Source organism: Triturus cristatus, chromosome 1_1 (assembly GCF_964204655.1).
Source record: "Triturus cristatus chromosome 1_1, aTriCri1.1, whole genome shotgun sequence".
Taxonomy (NCBI): domain Eukaryota; kingdom Metazoa; phylum Chordata; class Amphibia; order Caudata; family Salamandridae; genus Triturus; species Triturus cristatus.
In genome coordinates, this window is record NC_140579.1 from 724,994,237 (window position 1) to 725,014,972 (window position 20,736).

The following is a 20,736-nucleotide window of genomic DNA, read 5'->3' on the forward strand; positions in this document are numbered from 1 at the left end:
TGCTGGGGGAAGTGTTTTAGGAGTAAGGGTAGTACAGTTGTGTTTGTGTAGTGTAGGGGATCGTGCTGGGGTAGTGTTTTAGGCTGCAGGGTAGTGCAGTGGTGTTTGAGTAGTGTAGGGGGTCGTGCTGGGTTAGTGTTTTAGGGTTTAGGGTAGTGCATTGGTGTTTGTGTACATTAGAGGGACTTGCTGGGGGTAGTGTTTTAGGGGTAAGGGTAGTGCAGTGGTGTTTGTGTATTGAAGGGGCCGTGCTGGGGTAGTGTTTTAGGGTTTAGGGTAGTGCAGTGGTGTTTGGGTAGTGTAGTGGGTCGTGATGGGGTAGTGTTTTAGGGTTTAGGGTAGTGCAGTGGTGCTTGTGTAGTGTAGGGGTAGTGTTTTAGGGTTTAGGGTTGTGCAGTAGTGATTGTGTAGTGTAGGGGGTCGTGCTGGGGGTAGTGTTTTAGGGTTGAGGATAGTGCCGTTGTGTTTGTGTAGCGTAGGGGGTTGTGTTTTAGGGTTTAGGGTAGTACAGTGGTGTTTGGGTAGTGTAGGGGGTCATGCTGGGGGTAGTGTTGTAGGGTTTAGGGTAGTGCAGTGGTGTTTGTGTAGTGTAGGGTTTCGTGCTGGGGTAGTGTTTTAGGTTTTAGGGTAGTGCAGTTGTGTTTGGATAGTGTAGGGGGTTCTGCTGGGTGTAGTGTTTTAGGGTTTAGGGTAGCGTTGTGGTGTTTTTGTAGTGTAGGGGGTCATGCTGGGGGTAGAGTTTTAGGGATTAGGGTAGTGCAGTGGTGTTTGGGTAGTATAGGGGGTCATGCTGGGGGTAGTGTTTCAGGGTTTACGGCAGTGCAGTGGTTTCTGTGTAGTGTAAGGGTTTGTGCGGTGGGGAAGATTTAGGGTTTAGGGTAGTGCAGTGGTGTTTTTGTGGTGTAATGGGTCATGCTGGGGGAAGTGTGTTAGGGTTTACGGTAGCGCAGTAGTGTTTGTGTAGTGTAAGGGGTCGTGCTGGGGGTAGTGTTTTAGGGTTTAGAGTAGTGCAGTCGTGTTTTTGTGGTGTAATGGGACATGCTGGGGGAAGTGTGTTAGGGATTACGGTAGTGCAGTAGTGTTCGTGTAGTGTAAGGGGACGTGCTGGGGGTGGTGTTTTAGTGTTGAGGGTAGTGCAGTGGTGTTTGTGTGGTGTAGGGGTTCGGGCTGGGGTAAGTGTTTTAGGGTTTATGGTAGTGTAGTGATGTTTTGGTAGTATAGGGGGTCGTGCTTAGGGTAGTGTTTTAGGGTAGTGCAATAGTGATTTTGTGGTGTAGGGGGTCGTACTGGGAAAAGTGTTTTAGGAATTAGAGTAGTACAGTGGTGTTTGGGTAGTATAGGTGTCATGCTGGGGGTAGTGTTGTAAGGTTTAGGGTAGTGCAGTGGTGTTTGTGTAGTGTAGGGTTTCGTGCGATTGTAGTGTTTTAGGGTTTAGGGTAGTGCAGTAGTCTTTGTGTAGTGTAGGGGTTTGTGCTGGGGAAGTGTTTTAGGGTGTAGGGTAGTGCAGTGGTGTTTGGGTTGTGTAGGGGGTCATGTTGGCAGTAGTGTTTTAGGGTTTAGGTTAGTGCAGTGGTGTTTGTGTACTGTAGGGGGTCTTGCTGGGGATAGTGTTTTAGGGTTAAGGGTATTGCAGTGGTGTTTGAGTAGTGTAGGGGGTCGTGCTGGGGGTAGTGTTTTCGGGTTTAGGGCAGTGCAGTGGTTTCTGTGTAGTGTAAGGGTTTGTGCGGTGGGGAAGATTTAGGGTTTAGGGTAGTGCAGTGGTGTTTTTGTGGTGTAATGGGTCATGCTGGGGGAAGTGTGTTAGGGTTTACGGTAGCGCAGTAGTGTTCGTGTAGTGTAAGGGGTCGTGCTGGGGGTAGTGTTTTAGGGTTTAGAGTAGTGCAGTCGTGTTTTTGTGGTGTAATGGGACATGCTGGGGGAAGTGTGTTAGGGATTACGGTAGTGCAGTAGTGTTCGTGTAGTGTAAGGGGACGTGCTGGGGGTGGTGTTTTAGTGTTGAGGGTAGTGCAGTGGTCTTTGTGTAGTGTAGGGGTCATGCTGCAGGTAGTGTTTTCGGGTTTAGGGTAGTGCAGTGGTGTTTGTGTGGTGTAGGGGTTCGTGCTGGGGTAAGTGTTTTAGGGTTTATGGTAGTGTAGTGATGTTTTGGTAGTATAGGAGGTCGTGCTTAGGGTAGTGTTTTAGGGTAGTGCAATAGTGATTTTGTGGTGTAGGGGGTCGTACTGGGAAAAGTGTTTTAGGAATTAGAGTAGTGCAGTGGTGTTTGGGTAGTGTAGAAGGCCATGCTGGGGGTCGTGTTTTAGGGTTTAGGGAAGTGCAGTGATGTTTGTGTAGACTGGGGGGGTTGTGCTGGGGTAGATGTAGGGTTTAGGGTAGTGCAGTGGTGTTTGGGTAGTGTAGGGGTTCGTCCTCGGGGTAATGATTTCGGGTTTAGTGTAGTGCAGTGGTGTTTGTGTATTGTAGGGGCTATGCTGGGGGTAGTATTAGGTAGTGCAGTGCTGTTTGGGTAGTGTATGGGGTCATGTTTTAGGGTTTAGGGTAGTGCAGTGGTGTTTGGGTAGTGTAGTGGGTCGTGATGGGGGTAGTGTTTTAGGGTTTAGGTTAGTGCAGTGGTGCTTGTGTAGTGTTGGGGTAGTGTTTTAGGGTTTAGGGTTGTGCAGTAGTGTTTGTGTAGTGAAGGGGGTTGTGCTGGGAGTAGTGTTTTAGGGTGGAGGATAGTGCAGTGGTGTTTGTGTAGCGTAGGGGGTTGTGTTTTAGGGTTTAGGGTAGTGTAGTGGTGTTTGGGTAGTATAGGTGTCATGCTGGGGGTAGTGTTGTAAGGTTTAGGGTAGTGCAGTGGTGTTTGTGTAGTGTAGGGTTTCGTGCGAGTGTAGTGTTTTAGGGTTTAGGGTAGTGCAGTAGTCTTTGTGTAGTGTAGGGGTTTGTGCTGGGGAAGTGTTTTAGGGTGTAGGGTAGTGCAGTGGTGTTTGGGTTGTGTAGGGGGTCATGTTGGCAGTATAGTTTTAGGGTTTAGGTTAGTGCAGTGGTGTTTGTGTACTGTAGGTGGTCTTGCTGGGGATAGTGTTTTAGGGTTAAGGGTATTGCAGTGGTGTTTGAGTAGTGTAGGGGGTCGTGCTGGGGGTAGTGTTTTCGGGTTTAGGGCAGTGCAGTGGTTTCTGTGTAGTGTAAGGGTTTGTGCGGTGGGGAAGATTTAGGGTTTAGGGTAGTGCAGTGGTGTTTTTGTGGTGTAATGGGTCATGCTGGGGGAAGTGTGTTAGGGTTTACGGTAGCGCAGTAGTGTTCGTGTAGTGTAAGGGGTCGTGCTGGGGGTAGTGTTTTAGGGTTTAGAGTAGTGCAGTCGTGTTTTTGTGGTGTAATGGGACATGCTGGGGGAAGTGTGTTAGGGATTACGGTAGTGCAGTAGTGTTCGTGTAGTGTAAGGGGACGTGCTGGGGGTGGTGTTTTAGTGTTGAGGGTAGTGCAGTGGTCTTTGTGTAGTGTAGGGGTCATGCTGCGGGTAGTGTTTTCGGGTTTAGGGTAGTGCAGTGGTGTTTGTGTGGTGTAGGGGTTCGTGCTGGGGTAAGTGTTTTAGGGTTTATGGTAGTGTAGTGATGTTTTGGTAGTATAGGGGGTCGTGCTTAGGGTAGTGTTTTAGGGTAGTGCAATAGTGATTTTGTGGTGTAGGGGGTCGTACTGGGAAAAGTGTTTTAGGAATTAGAGTAGTGCAGTGGTGTTTGGGTAGTGTAGAGGGCCATGCTGGGGGTCGTGTTTTAGGGTTTAGGGAAGTGCAGTGATGTTTGTGTAGACTGGGGGGGTTGTGCTGGGGTAGATGTAGGGTTTAGGGTAGTGCAGTGGTGTTTGGGTAGTGTAGGGGTTCGTCCTCGGGGTAATGATTTTGGGTTTAGTGTAGTGCAGTGGTGTTTGTGTATTGTAGGGGCTATGCTGGGGGTAGTATTAGGTAGTGCAGTGGTGTTTGGGTAGTGTATGGGGTCATGTTGTAGGGTTTAGGGTAGTGCAGTGGTGTTTGGGTAGTGTAGTGGGTCGTGATGGGGGTAGTGTTTTAGGGTTTAGGTTAGTGCAGTGGTGCTTGTGTAGTGTTGGGGTAGTGTTTTAGGGTTTAGGGTTGTGCAGTAGTGTTTGTGTAGTGAAGGGGGTTGTGCTGGGAGTAGTGTTTTAGGGTGGAGGATAGTGCAGTGGTGTTTGTGTAGCGTAGGGGGTTGTGTTTTAGGGTTTAGGGTAGTGTAGTGGTGTTTGGGTAGTATAGGTGTCATGCTGGGGGTAGTGTTGTAAGGTTTAGGGTAGTGCAGTGGTGTTTGTGTAGTGTAGGGTTTCGTGCGAGTGTAGTGTTTTAGGGTTTAGGGTAGTGCAGTAGTCTTTGTGTAGTGTAGGGGTTTGTGCTGGGGAAGTGTTTTAGGGTGTAGGGTAGTGCAGTGGTGTTTGGGTTGTGTAGGGGGTCATGTTGGCAGTAGTGTTTTAGGGTTTAGGTTAGTGCAGTGGTGTTTGTGTACTGTAGGGGGTCTTGCTGGGGATAGTGTTTTAGGGTTAAGGGTATTGCAGTGGTGTTTGAGTAGTGTAGGGGGTCGTGCTGGGGGTAGTGTTTTCAGGTTTAGGGCAGTGCAGTGGTTTCTGTGTAGTGTAAGGGTTTGTGCGGTGGGGAAGATTTAGGGTTTAGGGTAGTGCAGTGGTGTTTTTGTGGTGTAATGGGTCATGCTGGGGGAAGTGTGTTAGGGTTTACGGTAGCGCAGTAGTGTTCGTGTAGTGTAAGGGGTCGTGCTGGGGGTAGTGTTTTAGGGTTTAGAGTAGTGCAGTCGTGTTTTTGTGGTGTAATGGGACATGCTGGGGGAAGTGTGTTAGGGATTACGGTAGTGCAGTAGTGTTCGTGTAGTGTAAGGGGACGTGCTGGGGGTGGTGTTTTAGTGTTGAGGGTAGTGCAGTGGTCTTTGTGTAGTGTAGGGGTCATGCTGCGGGTAGTGTTTTCGGGTTTAGGGTAGTGCAGTGGTGTTTGTGTGGTGTAGGGGTTCGTGCTGGGGTAAGTGTTTTAGGGTTTATGGTAGTGTAGTGATGTTTTGGTAGTATAGGGGGTCGTGCTTAGGGTAGTGTTTTAGGGTAGTGCAATAGTGATTTTGTGGTGTAGGGGGTCGTACTGGGAAAAGTGTTTTAGGAATTAGAGTAGTGCAGTGGTGTTTGGGTAGTGTAGAGGGCCATGCTGGGGGTCGTGTTTTAGGGTTTAGGGAAGTGCAGTGATGTTTGTGTAGACTGGGGGGGTTGTGCTGGGGTAGATGTAGGGTTTAGGGTAGTGCAGTGGTGTTTGGGTAGTGTAGGGGTTCGTCCTCGGGGTAATGATTTTGGGTTTAGTGTAGTGCAGTGGTGTTTGTGTATTGTAGGGGCTATGCTGGGGGTAGTATTAGGTAGTGCAGTGGTGTTTGGGTAGTGTATGGGGTCATGTTTTAGGGTTTAGGGTAGTGCAGTGGTGTTTGGGTAGTGTAGTGGGTCGTGATGGGGGTAGTGTTTTAGGGTTTGGGTTAGTGCAGTGGTGCTTGTGTAGTGTTGGGGTAGTGTTTTAGGGTTTAGGGTTGTGCAGTAGTGTTTGTGTAGTGAAGGGGGTTGTGCTGGGAGTAGTGTTTTAGGGTGGAGGATAGTGCAGTGGTGTTTGTGTAGCGTAGGGGGTTGTGTTTTAGGGTTTAGGGTAGTGTAGTGGTGTTTGGGTAGTATAGGTGTCATGCTGGGGGTAGTGTTGTAAGGTTTAGGGTAGTGCAGTGGTGTTTGTGTAGTGTAGGGTTTCGTGCGAGTGTAGTGTTTTAGGGTTTAGGGTAGTGCAGTAGTCTTTGTGTAGTGTAGGGGTTTGTGCTGGGGAAGTGTTTTAGGGTGTAGGGTAGTGCAGTGGTGTTTGGGTTGTGTAGGGGGTCATGTTGGCAGTAGTGTTTTAGGGTTTAGGTTAGTGCAGTGGTGTTTGTGTACTGTAGGGGGTCTTGCTGGGGATAGTGTTTTAGGGTTAAGGGTATTGCAGTGGTGTTTGAGTAGTGTAGGGGGTCGTGCTGGGGGTAGTGTTTTCGGGTTTAGGGCAGTGCAGTGGTTTCTGTGTAGTGTAAGGGTTTGTGCGGTGGGGAAGATTTAGGGTTTAGGGTAGTGCAGTGGTGTTTTTGTGGTGTAATGGGTCATGCTGGGGGAAGTGTGTTAGGGTTTACGGTAGCGCAGTAGTGTTCGTGTAGTGTAAGGGGTCGTGCTGGGGGTAGTGTTTTAGGGTTTAGAGTAGTGCAGTCGTGTTTTTGTGGTGTAATGGGACATGCTGGGTGAAGTGTGTTAGGGATTACGGTAGTGCAGTAGTGTTCGTGTAGTGTAAGGGGACGTGCTGGGGGTGGTGTTTTAGTGTTGAGGGTAGTGCAGTGGTCTTTGTGTAGTGTAGGGGTCATGCTGCGGGTAGTGTTTTCGGGTTTAGGGTAGTGCAGTGGTGTTTGTGTGGTGTAGGGGTTCGGGCTGGGGTAAGTGTTTTAGGGTTTATGGTAGTGTAGTGATGTTTTGGTAGTATAGGGGGTCGTGCTTAGGGTAGTGTTTTAGGGTAGTGCAATAGTGATTTTGTGGTGTAGGGGGTCGTACTGGGAAAAGTGTTTTAGGAATTAGAGTAGTGCAGTGGTGTTTGGGTAGTGTAGAGGGCCATGCTGGGGGTCGTGTTTTAGGGTTTAGGGAAGTGCAGTGATGTTTGTGTAGACTGGGGGGGTTGTGCTGGGGTAGATGTAGGGTTTAGGGTAGTGCAGTGGTGTTTGGGTAGTGTAGGGGTTCGTCCTCGGGGTAATGATTTTGGGTTTAGTGTAGTGCAGTGGTGTTTGTGTATTGTAGGGGCTATGCTGGGGGTATATTAGGTAGTGCAGTGGTGTTTGGGTAGTGTATGGGGTCATGTTTTAGGGTTTAGGGTAGTGCAGTGGTGTTTGGGTAGTGTAGTGGGTCGTGATGGGGGTAGTGTTTTAGGGTTTAGGTTAGTGCAGTGGTGCTTGTGTAGTGTTGGGGTAGTGTTTTAGGGTTTAGGGTTGTGCAGTAGTGTTTGTGTAGTGAAGGGGGTTGTGCTGGGAGTAGTGTTTTAGGGTGGAGGATAGTGCAGTGGTGTTTGTGTAGCGTAGGGGGTTGTGTTTTAGGGTTTAGGGTAGTGTAGTGGTGTTTGGGTAGTATAGGTGTCATGCTGGGGGTAGTGTTGTAAGTTTTAGGGTAGTGCAGTGGTGTTTGTGTAGTGTAGGGTTTCGTGCGAGTGTAGTGTTTTAGGGTTTAGGGTAGTGCAGTAGTCTTTGTGTAGTGTAGGGGTTTGTGCTGGGGAAGTGTTTTAGGGTGTAGGGTAGTGCAGTGGTGTTTGGGTTGTGTAGGGGGTCATGTTGGCAGTAGTGTTTTAGGGTTTAGGTTAGTGCAGTGGTGTTTGTGTACTGTAGGGGGTCTTGCTGGGGATAGTGTTTTAGGGTTAAGGGTATTGCAGTGGTGTTTGAGTAGTGTAGGGGTTGTGCTGGGGGTAGTGTTTTCGGGTTTAGGGCAGTGCAGTTCAGTGGTGTTTGTGTAGTGAAGGGGGTCGTGCTGGGGGTAGTGTTTTAGGGATTAGGGTAGTGCAGTGGTGTTTGTGTAGTGTAGGGGGTCATGCTGGGGGTGGTGTTTTAGGGTTGAGGATAGTGCAGTGGTGTTTGTGTAGTGTAGGGGGTCGTGTTTTAGGGTTTAGGGTAGGGCAGTGGTGTTTGTGTAGTGGAGGAGGCGGTGCTGGGTGTAGTGTTTTAGGGTTTAGGGTGGTGCAGTGGTGTTTGTGTAGTGTAGGGGGTAGTGTTTTAGGATTTAGGGTAGTGCAGTGGTGTTTGTGTAGTGTAGGGGGTCATGCTGGGTGTAGTGTTTTAGGGTTGAGGATTGTACAGTTGTGTTTGTGTAGTGTAGGGGGTCGCGTTTTAGCGTTTAGTGTAGTGCAGTGGTGTATGTGTAGTGTAGGGGGTCATGCTGGGGGTAGTGTTTTAGGGTAGTGCTGTGGTGTTTTTGTAGTGTAGGGGGTCAAGCTGCGGATAATGTTTTAGGGTTTAGGGTAGTGCAGTGGTGTTTGGGTAGTGTAGGGGCTTGTGCGGGGGGGTAGGTTTAGGGTTTAGGGTAGTGCAGTGGTGTTCAGGTAGAGTAGGGGTCATGCTGCGGGTAGTGTTTAGGGTTTAGCGCAGTGCAGTGGTGTTTGTGTGGTGTAATGGGTCATGCTGGGGGAAGTGTGTTAGTGTTTTCGGTAGCCCAGTAGTGTTCGTGTAGAGTAAGGGGTCGTGCTGGGGGTAGGGTTTTAGGTTTGAGGGTAGTGCAGTGGTGTTTGTGTAGTGTAGGGGTCGTGCTGGGGGTAGTGTTTTAGGGTTTAGGGTAGTGCAGTGGTGTTTGTGTGGTGTAGGGGTCGTGCTGGGGGTAGTGTTTTAGGGTTTAGGGTAGTGCAGTAGTGTTTGTGTAGTGTTGGGGTCGTGCTGGGGGTAGTGTTTTCGGGTTTAGGGCAGTGCAGTTCAGTGGTGTTTGTGTAGTGAAGGGGGTCGTGCTGGGGGTAGTGTTTTAGGGATTAGGGTAGTGCAGTGGTGTTTGTGTAGTGTAGGGGGTCATGCTGGGGGTGGTGTTTTAGGGTTGAGGATAGTGCAGTGGTGTTTGTGTAGTGTAGGGGGTCGTGTTTTAGGGTTTAGGGTAGGGTAGTGGTGTTTGTGTAGTGGAGGAGGCGGTGCTGGGTGTAGTGTTTTAGGGTTTAGGGTGGTGCAGTGGTGTTTGTGTAGTGTAGGGGGTAGTGTTTTAGGATTTAGGGTAGTGCAGTGGTGTTTGTGTAGTGTAGGGGGTCATGCTGGGTGTAGTGTTTTAGGGTTGAGGATTGTACAGTTGTGTTTGTGTAGTGTAGGGGGTCGCGTTTTAGCGTTTAGTGTAGTGCAGTGGTGTATGTGTAGTGTAGGGGGTCATGCTGGGGGTAGTGTTTTAGGGTAGTGCTGTGGTGTTTTTGTAGTGTAGGGGGTCAAGCTGCGGATAATGTTTTAGGGTTTAGGGTAGTGCAGTGGTGTTTGGGTAGTGTAGGGGCTTGTGCGGGGGGGGTAGGTTTAGGGTTTAGGGTAGTGCAGTGGTGTTCAGGTAGAGTAGGGGTCATGCTGCGGGTAGTGTTTAGGGTTTAGCGCAGTGCAGTGGTGTTTGTGTGGTGTAATGGGTCATGCTGGGGGAAGTGTGTTAGTGTTTTCGGTAGCCCAGTAGTGTTCGTGTAGAGTAAGGGGTCGTGCTGGGGGTAGGGTTTTAGGTTTGAGGGTAGTGCAGTGGTGTTTGTGTAGTGTAGGGGTCGTGCTGGGGGTAGTGTTTTAGGGTTTAGGGTAGTGCAGTGGTGTTTGTGTGGTGTAGGGGTCGTGCTGGGGGTAGTGTTTTAGGGTTTAGGATAGTGCAGTAGTGTTTGTGTAGTGTAGGGGTCGTGCTGCGGGTAGTGTTTTAGGGATTAGGGTTTAGGGTAGTGCAGTGGAATTTGTGTGGTGTAGGGGTTCGTGCTGGGGTTAGTGTTTTAGGGATTATGGTAGTGTAGTGATGTTTTGGTATTATAGGGGGTCGTGCTTAGGGTAGTGTTTTAGGGTTTAGTGTAGTGCAATGGTGGTTGTGTGGTGTAGGGGGTCTTACTGGGGAAAGTGTTTTAGTGTTTAGAGTAGTGCAGTGGTGTTTGGGTAGTGTAGAGTGTCATGCTGGGGGTAGTGTTTTAGGGTTTAGGGAAGTGCAGTGATGTTTGTGTATACTGGGGGGTTTGTGCTGGGGGTAGATTAGGGTTTAGGGTAGTGCAGTGGTGTTTTGGGTAGTGTAGGGGTCGTCCTAGGGGTAATGTTTTTGGGATTAGTGTAGTGCAGTGGTGTTTGGGTAGTGTAGGGGCTATGCTGGGGGTAGTAATTTAGGGTTTGGGTAGTGCAGTCGTGTTTGGGTAGTGTAGGGGGTGGGGGTGGGGATAGTGTTTTAGGGTTTAGGGTACTGCACTGATGTTTGGGTAGTGTAGGGGGTCGTGCTGGGGTAGTGTTTTCGGGTTAATGGCAGTGCAGTGGTGTTTGTGTAGTGAAGGGGTCATGCTGGGGGTAGTGTTTTAGGGTTTAGGGTAGTGCTGTGGTGTTTGTGTAGTGTAGAGGGTCGTGTTTTAGTGTTTAGGGTAGTGCAGTGGTGTTTGGGTAGTGTACGGGGTCATGCTGGGGGAGTGTTTTAGGGTTAAGGGTAGTACAGTGGTGTTTGTGTAGTGTAGGGGTTCGCGCTGGGGTAGTGTATTAGGGTGTAGGGTTGTGCAGTAGTGTTTGGGTAGTATAGGGGGTCGTGCTGGGGTAGTGTTTTAGGGTTTAGAGTAGTGCAGTAGTGTTTGAGTAACGTAGGGGGTCATGCTGGGGGTAGTGTTTTCAGGTTTAGTGCAGTGCATTGCAGTGGTGTTTGGTTAGTGTAGGGGTTCATGCTGGGGGTAGTGTTTCAGGGTTTAGGGTAGTGCAGTGGTGTTTGGGTAGTGTAGGGGTTTGTGCCGGGTGTAGATTTAGCGTTTAGAGTAGTGCAGTGGTGTTCGAGCAGTATAGGGGGTCATGCTGGAGGTAGTGTTTTAAGGTTTAGGGTCGTGCAGTGGTGTTTGTGTGGTGTAATGGGTCATGCTGAGGGAAGTGTCTTAGGGTTTATGGTAGTGCAGTCGTGTTTGGGTAGTGTAAGGGGTCATGCTGGGGGTAGTGTTTTAGGGTTTAGGGTAGCACAGTGGGGTTTGTGTAGTGTAGGGGGTCATGCTGGGGGTATTTTTAGGGTTTAGTGTAGTGCAGTGGTGTTTAGGTAGTGTAGAGGGTCATGCTGGATAGATTTAGGGTTTAGGGTAGCGCAGTAGTATTTGTGTAGTGTAAGGGGTCATGCTGGGGGTAGTGTATTTGGGTTTCGGGTAGTGAGGTGGTGTTTGGGTAGTGCAGGGGGTCGTGCTGGGGTAGTGTTTTAGGGTGTAGGGTAGTGCAGTGGTCTTTGTGTAGTGTAGGGGGTCATGCTTGGGGTAACAACTTAGGGTTTAGGGTAGTGCAGTGGTATTTGGGTAGTGTAGGGGGTGGTGGTGGGGGTAGTGTTTTAGGGTTTAGGGTAGTGCAGTGCTGATTCTGTAGTGTAGGGGGTCATGCTGAGGGTAGTGTTTTAGGGTTTAGGTTAGTGCAGTAGTGTAGTGTAGGGGTTTGTGCTGGGGAAGGGTTTTAGGGTGTAGGGTAGTGCAGTGGTGTTTGGGTAGTATAGGGGGTCATGTTGGCAGTAGTGTTTTAGGGTTTAGGTTAGTGCAGTGGTGTTTGTGTAGTGTAGGAGGTAGTGCTGGGGGTAGTGTTTTAGGGTTTAGGGTGGTGCAGTGGTGTTTGTGTTGTGTAGGGGATAGTGTTTCAGGGTTTAGGGTAGTGCAGTGGTGTTTGTGTAGTGTAGGGGGTCATGCTGGGTGTAGTGTTTTAGGGTTGAGGATTGTGCAGTTGTGTTTGTGTAGTGTAGGGGGTCGCGTTTTAGCATTTAGTGTAGTGCAGTGGTCTTTGTGCAGTGTAGGGGGTCATGCTGGGGGTAGTGTTTTAGGGTAGTGCTGTGGTGTTTTTGTAGTGTAGGGGGTCATGCTGCGGATAGTGTTTTAGGGATTAGGGTAGTGCAGTGGTGTTTGTGTAGTGTAGGGGGTCGTGCTGGGGGTGGTGTTTTAGGGTTGAAGATAGTGCAGTGGTGTTTGTGTAGTGTAGGGGGTCGTGTTTTAGGGTTTAGGGTAGTGCAGTGGTGTTTGTGTAGTGTAGGAGGCAGTGCTGGGGGTAGTGTTTTAGGGTTTAGGGTGGTGCAGTGGTGTTTGTGTAGTGTAGGGGGTAGTGTTTTAGGGTTTAGGGTAGTGCAGTGGTGTTTGTGTAGTGTAGGGGGTCATGCTGGGTGTAGTGTTTTAGGGTTGAGGATTGTGCAGTTGTGTTTGTGTAGTGTAGGGGGTCGCGTTTTAGCGTTTAGTGTAGTGCAGTGGTCTTTGTGCAGTGTAGGGGGTCATGCTGGGGGTAGTGTTTTAGGGTAGTGCTGTGGTGTTTTTGTAGTGTAGGGGTCATGCTGCGGATAGTGTTTTAGGGTTTAGGGAAGTGCAGTGGTGTTTGGGTAGTGTAGGGGCTTGTGCGGGGGGGTAGGTTTAGGGTTTAGGGTAGTGCAGTGGTGTTTGGGTAGAGTAGGGGTCATGCTGGGGGTATTGTTTAGAATTTAGCGTAGTGCAGTGGTGTTTGTGTGGTGTAATGGGTCATGCTGGGGGAAGTGTGTTAGGGTTTTCGGTAGCTCAGTAGTGTTCGTGCAGAGTAAGGGGTCGTGCTGGAGGTAGGGTTTTAGGGTTGAGGGTAGTGCAGTGGTGTTTGTGTAGTGTAGGGGTCGTGCTGGGGGTAGTTATTTAGGGTTTAGGGTAGTACAGTGGTGTTTGTGTGGTGTAGGGGTTCGTGCTGGGGTAAGTGATTTAGGGTTTAGGGTAGTGGAGTGATTTTTCGGTAGTATAGGGGTAATGCTTAGGGTAGTGTTTTAGGGTTTAGGGTAGTGCAGTGGTGGTTGTGTGGTGTGGGGTCGTGCTGGTGTAAGTGATTTATGGTTTAGTGTAGTGCAGTGTTGTGTGGGAAGTGTAGGGGGTCATGCTAGGGGTAGTATTTTAGGGTTTAGGGTAGTGCAGTGGTGTCTGTTTAGTGTAGGGGGTCTTGCTGGGGGCAGTGTATTAGGGTTTAGGGAAGTGCAGTGAGGTTTGTGTAGACTGGGGGGTTGTGCTGGGGTAGATATAGGGTTTAGGGTAGTGCAGTGGTGTTTGGGTAGTGTAGGGGGTCGTCCTAGGGGTAATATTTTTGGGTTTAGTGTAGTGCAGTGGTGTTTGTGTAGTGTAGGTGTCATGCTGGGGGTAGTAATTTAGGGTTTAGGGTATTGCAGTGGTGTTTGGGAAGTGTAGGGGGTGGGGGTAGTGTTTTAGGGTACTGCACTAATGTTTGGGTAGTGTAGGGGGTTGTGCTGGGGTAGTATTTAAGTGATTAGGGTAGTGCAGTGGTGTTTGTGGAGTGTAGGGGGTCGTGCTGGGGTAGTATTTAAGCGTTTAGGGTAGTGCAGTGGTGTTTGTATAGTGTAGGGGTAGTGTTTTAGGGTTTAGGGAAGTGCAGTGGTATTTGTGTAGTGTAGGGGGTCGTGGTGGGGGTAGTATTTAAGCGTTTAGGGTAGTGCAGTGGTGTTTGTATAGTGTAGGGGGTAGTGTTTTAGGGTTTAGGGAAGTGCAGTGGTATTTGTGTAGTGTAGGGGGTCGTGCTGGGGTAGTGTTTTGAGAGTTTAGAGTAGTGCAGTGGTGTTTGTGTAGTGTAGGGGTCGTGTTTTAGTGTTTAGGGTAGTGCATTGCTGTTTTGGTAGTGTAGGGGGTCGTGCTGGGGGTAGTGTTTTTGGGTTTAGGGTAGTGCAGTGGTGTTTGTGTAGTGCAGGGATGTCATGCTGGGGGTACTGTCTTAGGGTTTAGTGCAGTGCAGTGGTGTTTGTTTACAGCAGGGGGACTTGCTGGGGGTAGTGTTTTAGGGGTAAGGGTAGTACAGTTGTGTTTGTGTAGTGTAGGGGTTCGTGCTGGTTTAGTGTTTTAGGCTGTAGGGTAGTACAGTGGTGTTTGGGTAGTGTAGGGGGTCGTGCTGGGGGTAGTGTTTTAGGGTTTAGGGTAGTACAGTGGTGTTTGTGTACAGTAGGGGGACTTGTGGGGGTAGTGTTTTAGGGGTAAGGGTAGTGCAGTAGTGTTTGAGTAGTGTAGGGGGTTGTGCTGGGGTAGTGTTTTCGAGTTTAGGGCAGTGCAGAGCAGTGATGTTTGTGAAGTGAAGGGGTCGTGCTGGGGGTAGTGTTTTAGGGTTTTGGGTAGTGCTTTGGTTTTTGTGTAGGATAGGGGGTCGTGTTTTAGGGTTTAGGGTAGTGTATTGGTGTTTGGGTAGTGTAGGGGGTCGTGCTGGGGGTAGTGTTTTTGGGTTTAGGGTAGTACAGTAGTGCTTGTATACTGTAGGGGGTCGTGCTGGGGGTAGTGTTTTAGGGTTTAAGGTAGTGTAGTGGTGTTTGCGTATTGTAGGGGATAGTGCTTGGTGTAGGGCTTTAGGGTTTAGGGGAGTGCAGTGATGTTTGGGTAGTGTAGGGGATCGTGCTGGGGTAGTGTTTAAGGGCTTAGTGTAGTGCAGTGGTGTTTGTGTAGTGTAGGGGGTCGTGCTGGGGGTAGTGTTTTAGGGTTTAAGGTAGTGCAGTGGTGTTTGTGTAGTGTAGGGGGTAGTGTGTTAGGGTTTAGGTTAGTGCAGTGGTGTTTGTGTAGTGCAGGGGGTCGTGCTGGGGGTAGTCTTTTAGGGTTGAGGATAGTGCAGTGGTGATTGTGTAGTGTAGGGGGTTGTTTTTTAGGGTTTAGGGTAGTGCAGTGGTGTTTGGGTAGTATAGGGGGTCATGCTTTGGGTAGTGTTGTAGGGTTTAAGGTAGTGCAGTGGTGTTTTTGTGGTGTAAAGGGTCATGCTGGGGGAACTGTGTTAGGGTTTTTGGTAGCGCAGTAGTGTTTATGTAGTGTAAGGGGTCGTGCTGGGGGTAGTGTTTTAGGGTTGAGGGTAGTGCAGTGGTGTTTTTGTAGTGTGGGGGTCGTGCTGGGGGTAGTGTTTTAGGGTTTAGGGTAGAGCAGTGGTGTTTGTGTGGTGTCGGGGTTCGTGCTGGGGTAAGTGTTTTAGGGTTTAGGGTAGTGGAGTGATGTTTTGGTTGTATAGGGGGTCGTGATTAGGGTAGTGTTTTAGAGTTTAGGGTAGTGCAGTGGTGGTTGTGTGGTGTTGGAGGTCGTGCTGGGGTATGTGTTTCAGGGTTTAGTGTAGTGCAGTGGTGTTTGGGTAGTGTAGGGAGTTGTCCTAGGGGTAATGTTTATGGGTTTAGTGTAGTGCAGTAGTGTTTGTGTAGTGTAGGTGCCGTGCTAGGGGTAGCAATGTATGGTTTAGGGTATTGCAGTGGTGTTTGGGTACTGTAGGGGGTGGGGGTAGTGTTTTAGGGTTTAGGGTATTGCAGTGATGTTTGGGCAGTGTAGGGGATTGTGCTGGGGGTAGTATTTAAGGGTTTAGGGTAGTGTAGTGGTGTTTGTGTAGTGTAGGGGGTTGTGCTGGGGTAGTGTTTTAGGGTTTAGGGTAGTGCAGTGGTGTTTGTGTAGTGTAGGGGGTAGTGTTTTAGGGTTTAGGGTAGTGCAGTGGTATTTGTGTAGTGTAGGGGGTCATGCTGAGGTAGTGTTTTAGGGTTTAGGGTAGTGCAGTGGTGTTTGTGTAGTGTAGGGGTCGTGTTTTATGATTTAGGGTAGTGCATTGCTGTTTGGGTAGTGTACGGGGTCGTGCTGGGGGTAGTGTTTTTGGGTTTAGGGTAGTGCAGTTGTGTTTGGGTAGTGAAGAGGTCGAGCTGGGGGAAGTGTTTTAGGGTTTAGGGTAGTACAGTTGTGTTTGTGTAGTGTAGGGGGTTGTGCTGGGGATAGTGTTTTAGAGTTTAGGGTAGTGCAGTGGTGTTTGTGTAGTGTAGGGGTAGTGCTTTAGGGTTTACGGTAGTGCAGTAGTGTTTGGGTAGTATAGGGAGTCTTGCTGGTGGTAGAACTTTAGGGTTTAGGCTAGTGCAGCTATGTTTGGGTAGTGTAGGGTGACGTGCTGGGAGTAGTGTTTTAGGGTTTAGGTTAGTGCAGTGGTGTTTGGGTAGTGTAGGGGGTAGTGCTGGGGTAGTGTTTTTGGGTAATGCAGTGATGTTTGGGTAATGTAGGGGGTCTTGCTGGGGTAGTGTTTTAGGGTTTAGGGTAGTGAAGTGTTGTTTGTGTAGTGTAGGGAGTCGTGTTTTAGGGTTTAGGGCAGTGCAGTGGTGTTTGGGTAGTGTTGGAGTCGTGCAGGGGGTAGTGTTTGTAGGTTTAGGGTAGTGCAGCTGTGTTTGGGTAGTGAAGGGGTCGTGCTGATTATAGTGTTTTAGGGCAGTACAGTGGTGTTTGTGTAGTATAGGGGTTCATGCTGGGGGCAGTGTTTTAGGGTTTAGTGTAGTGCAGTTGTGTTTCTGTAGTGTAGGGGTCATTCTGGGGGTAGTGGTTTAGGACTTAAGGTAGTGCAGTGGTGTTTGTGTAGTGTAGGGGGTAGTGTGTTAGGGTTTAGGGTAGTGCAGTGTAGTTTGTGTAGTGCAGGGGTTCGTGCTGGGGCAGTGTTTTAGGGTTTAGTGTAGTGCAGTTGTGTTTCTGTAGTGTAGGGGTCATTCTGGGGGTAGTGGTTTAGGGTTTAGGGTAGTGCAGTGGTGTTTGTGTAGTGCAGGGGGTTGTGCTGGGGGTAGTCTTTTAGGGTTGAGGATAGTGCAGTGGTTATTGTGTAGTGTAGGGGGTCGTGTTTTAGGGTTTAGGGTAGTGCAGTGGTCTTTGGGTAGTATAGGGGATCATGCTTTGGGTAGTGTTGTAGGGTTTAGGGTAGTGCAGTGGTGTTTGTGTAGTGCAGGGGTTCGTGCTGGGGCAGTGTTTTAGGGTTTAGTGTAGTGCAGTGGTGTTTCTGTAGTGTAGGGGTCATTCTGGGGGTAGTGGTTTAGGGTTTAAGGTAGTGCAGTGGTGATTGTGTAGTGTAGGGGGTCGTGTTTTAGGGTTTAGGGTAGTGTAGTGGTGTTTGGGTAGTATAGGGGATCATGCTTTGGGTAGTGTTGTAGGTTTTAGGGTAGTGCAGTGGTGTTTAGGTAATGTAGGGGTTTGTGCGGGGGATAGATTTAGGGTTTTTGGTTGTACAGTGGTGTTCGGGTAGTGTAGGAGGTCATGCAGGGGGTAGTGTTTCAGGGTTTAGGGTAGTGCAGTGGTGTTTGGGTAATGTAGGGGTTTGTGCGGGGGATAGATTTAGGGTTTTGGTTGTACATTGGTGTTCGGGTAGTGTAGGGGGTCATGCTGGGTGTAGTGTTTTAGGGTTTAGGGTAGCGCAGTAGTGTTTGTGTAGTGTAATGGGTCATGCTGGGGGTAGTGTTTTAGGGTTGAGGGTAGTGCAGTGGTGTTTGTGTAATGTAGGGGTCGTGCTGGGGGTAGTGTTTTAGGGTTTTGGGTAGAGCAGTGGTATTTGTGTGGTGTAGCGGTTCGTGCTGGGGTAAGTGTTTTAGGGTTTAGGGTTGTGGAGTGATGTTTTGGTTGTATAGGGGGTCGTGCTTAGGGTAGTGTTTTAGAGTTTAGGGTAGTGCAGTGGTGGTTGTGTGGTGTTGGGGGTCGTGCTGGGGTACGTGTTTCAGGGTTTAGTGTAGTGCAGTGGTGTTTGGGTAGTGTAGGGGGTCGTGCTAGGGGTAGTATTTTAGGGTTTAGGGTAGAGCAGTGGTGTTTGTGTAGTGTAGGGGGTCGTGCTGGGGGTAATGTTCTAGGGTTTAGGGAAGTGCAGTGATGTTTGTGTAGACTGGGGGGTTGTGCTGGGGGTAGATGTAGGGTTTAGAGTAGTGCAGTAGTGTTTGGGTAGTGTAGGGGGTTGTCCTAGGGGGAATATTTTTGGGTTTAGTGTAGTGCAGTAGTGTTTGTGTAGTGTAGGTGCCGTGCTAAGGGTAGCAATTTAGGGTTTAGGGTAGTGCAGTGGTGTTTGGGTACTGTAGGGGTGGGTGTGGGGGTAGTGTTTTAGGGTTTAGGGTGCTGCAGTGATGTTTGGGTAGTGTAGGGGATTGTGCTGGGGATAGTATTTAAGGGTTTAGGATAGTGTAGTGGTGTTTGTGTAGTGTAGGGGGTCGTGCTGGGGTAGTGTTTTAGGGTTTAGGGTAGTGCAGTGGTGTTTGTGCAGTGTAGGGGTAGTGTTTTAGGGTTTAGGGTAGTGCAATGGTGTTTGTGTAGTGTAGGGGATCGTGCGGAGGTAGTGTTTTAGGGTTTAGGGTAGTGCAGTGGTGTTTGTGTAGTGTAGGGGTTGTGTTTTATGATTTAGGGTAGTGCATTGCTGTTTGGGTAGTGTAGGGGGTCGTGCTGGGGTAGTGTTTTTGGGTTTAGGGTAGTGCAGTTGTGTTTGGTAGTGAAGGGGGTCGAGCTGGGGGAAGTGTTTTAGGGTTTAGGGTAGTACTGTTGTGTTTGTGTAGTGTAGGGGGTCGTGCTGGGGGTAGTGTATTAGAGTTTAGGGTAGTGCAGTGGTGTTTGGGTAGTGTAGGGGGTCATGCTGGGGGTAGTGTTTTAGGGTTTAGGGTAGTGCAGTGGTGTTTGTGTAGTGTAGGGGTAGTGCTTTAGGGTTTAGGGTAGTGCTGTGGTGTTTGTGTAGTGTAGGGGGTAGTTTTTAGGGTTAAGGGTAGTGCAGTAGTGTTTGGGTTGTATAGGGAGTCGTGCTGGTGGTAGAATGTTAGGGTTTAGGCTAGTGCAACTATGTTTGGGTAGTGTAGGGTGTCGTGCTGGGAGAAGTGTTTTAGGGTTTAGGTTAGTGCAGTGGTGTTTTGGTAGTGTAAGGGGTAGTGCTGGGGGTAGTGTTTTTGGGTAATGCAGTGATGTTTGGGTAATGTAGGGGTCATGCTGGGGTAGTGTTTTAGGGTTTAGGGTAGTGAAGTGTTGTTTGTGTAGTGTAGGGAGTCGTGTTTCAGGGTTTAGGGCAGTGCACTAGTGTTTTGGTAGTGTAGGAGTCGTGCTGGGGGTAGTGTTTTTGGGTTTAGGGTAGTGCAGCTGTGTTTGGGTAGTGAAGGGGGTCGTGCTGGTTATAGTGTTTTAGGTTTTAGGGTAGTACAGTGGTGTTTCTGTAGTGTAGGGGTTATGCTGGGGGTAGTGGTTTAGGGTTTAAGGTAGTGCAGTGGTGTTTGTGTAGTGTAGGGGGTAGTGTGTTAGGGTTTAGGGTAGTGCAGTGGTGTTTGTGTAGTGCAGGGGGTTGTGCTGGGGGTAGTCTTTTAGGGTTGAGGATAGTGCAGTGGTTATTGTGTAGTGTAGGGGGTCGTGTTTTAGGGTTTAGGGTAGTGCAGTGGTCTTTGGGTAGTATAGGGGATCATGCTTTGGGTAGTGTTGTAGGGTTTAGGGTAGTGCAGTGGTGTTTGTGTAGTGCAGGGGTTCGTGCTGGGGCAGTGTTTTAGGGTTTAGTGTAGTGCAGTGGTGTTTCTGTAGTGTAGGGGTCATTCTGGGGGTAGTGGTTTAGGGTTTAAGGTAGTGCAGTGGTGATTGTGTAGTGTAGGGGGTCGTGTTTTAGGGTTTAGGGTAGTGTAGTGGTGTTTGGGTGGTATAGGGGATCATGCTTTGGGTAGTGTTGTAGGTTTTAGGGTAGTGCAGTGGTGTTTAGGTAATGTAGGGGTTTGTGCGGGGGATAGATTTAGGGTTTTTGGTTGTACAGTGGTGTTCGGGTAGTGTAGGAGGTCATGCAGGGGGTAGTGTTTCAGGGTTTAGGTTAGTGCAGTGGTGTTTGGGTAATGTAGGGGTTTGTGCGGGGGATAGATTTAGGGTTTTGGTTGTACATTGGTGTTCGGGTAGTGTAGGGGGTCATGCTGGGTGTAGTGTTTTAGGGTTTAGGGTAGTGCAGTGGTGTTTTTGTGGTGTAAAGGGTCATGCTGGGGGAACTGTGTTAGGGTTTTCGGTAGCACAGTAGTGTTTGTGTAGTGTAATGGGTCATGCTGGGGGTAGTGTTTTAGGGTTGAGGGTAGTGCAGTGGTGTTTGTGTAATGTAGGGGTCGTGCTGGGGGTAGTGTTTTAGGGTTTTGGGTAGAGCAGTGGTATTTGTGTGGTGTAGCGGTTCGTGCTGGGGTAAGTGTTTTAGGGTTTAGGGTAGTGGAGTGATGTTTTGGTTGTATAGGGGGTCGTGCTTAGGGTAGTGTTTTAGAGTTTAGGGTAGTGCAGTGGTGGTTGTGTGGTGTTGGGGGTCGTGCTGGGGTACGTGTTTCAGGGTTTAGTGTAGTGCAGTGGTGTTTGGGTAGTGTAGGGGGTCGTGCTAGGGGTAGTATTTTAGGGTTTAGGGTAGAGCAGTGGTGTTTGTGTAGTGTAGGGGGTCATGCTGGGGGTAATGTTCTAGGGTTTAGGGAAGTGCAGTGATGTTTGTGTAGACTGGGGGGTTGTGCTGGGGGTAGATGTAGGGTTTAGAGTAGTGCAGTAGTGTTTGGGTAGTGTAGGGGGTTGTCCTAGGGGGAATGTTTTTGGGTTTAGTGTAGTGCAGTAGTGTTTGTGTAGTGTAGGTGCCGTGCTAAGGGTAGCAATTTAGGGTTTAGGGTAGTGCAGTGGTGTTTGGGTACTGTAGGGGTGGGGGTGGGGGTAGTGTTTTAGGGTTTAGGGTGCTGCAGTGATGTTTGGGTAGTGTAGGGGATTGTGCTGGGGATAGTATTTAAGGGTTTAGGATAGTGCAGTGGTTATTGTGTAGTGTAGGGGGTCGTGTTTTAGGGTTTAGGGTAGTGCAGTTGTGTTTGGATAGTGTAGGGGTTCTGCTGGGGGTAGTGTTTTAGGGTTTAGGGTAGTGCTGTGGTGTTTTTGTAGTGTAGGGGGTCATACTGGGGGTAGTGTTATAAGGTTAAGGGTAGTGCAGTGGTGTTTGGGTAGTATAGGGGGTCGTGCAGGGGTAGTGTTTTAGGCTTAAATGCAGTGCAGTGGTGTCTGTGTAGTGTAGGGGGTCATGCAGGGGGTAGTGTTTCAGGGTTTAGGGTAGTGCAGTGGTGTTTGGGTAATGTAGGGGTTTGTGCGGGGGATAGATTTAGGGTTTTGGTTGTACATTGGTGTTCGGGTAGTGTAGGGGGTCATGCTGGGTGTAGTGTTTTAGGGTTTAGGGTAGTGCAGTGGTGTTTTTGTGGTGTAAAGGGTCATGCTGGGGGAACTGTGTTAGGGTTTTCGGTAGCGCAGTAGTGTTTGTGTAGTGTAATGGGTCATGCTGGGGGTAGTGTTTTAGGGTTGAGGGTAGTGCAGTGGTG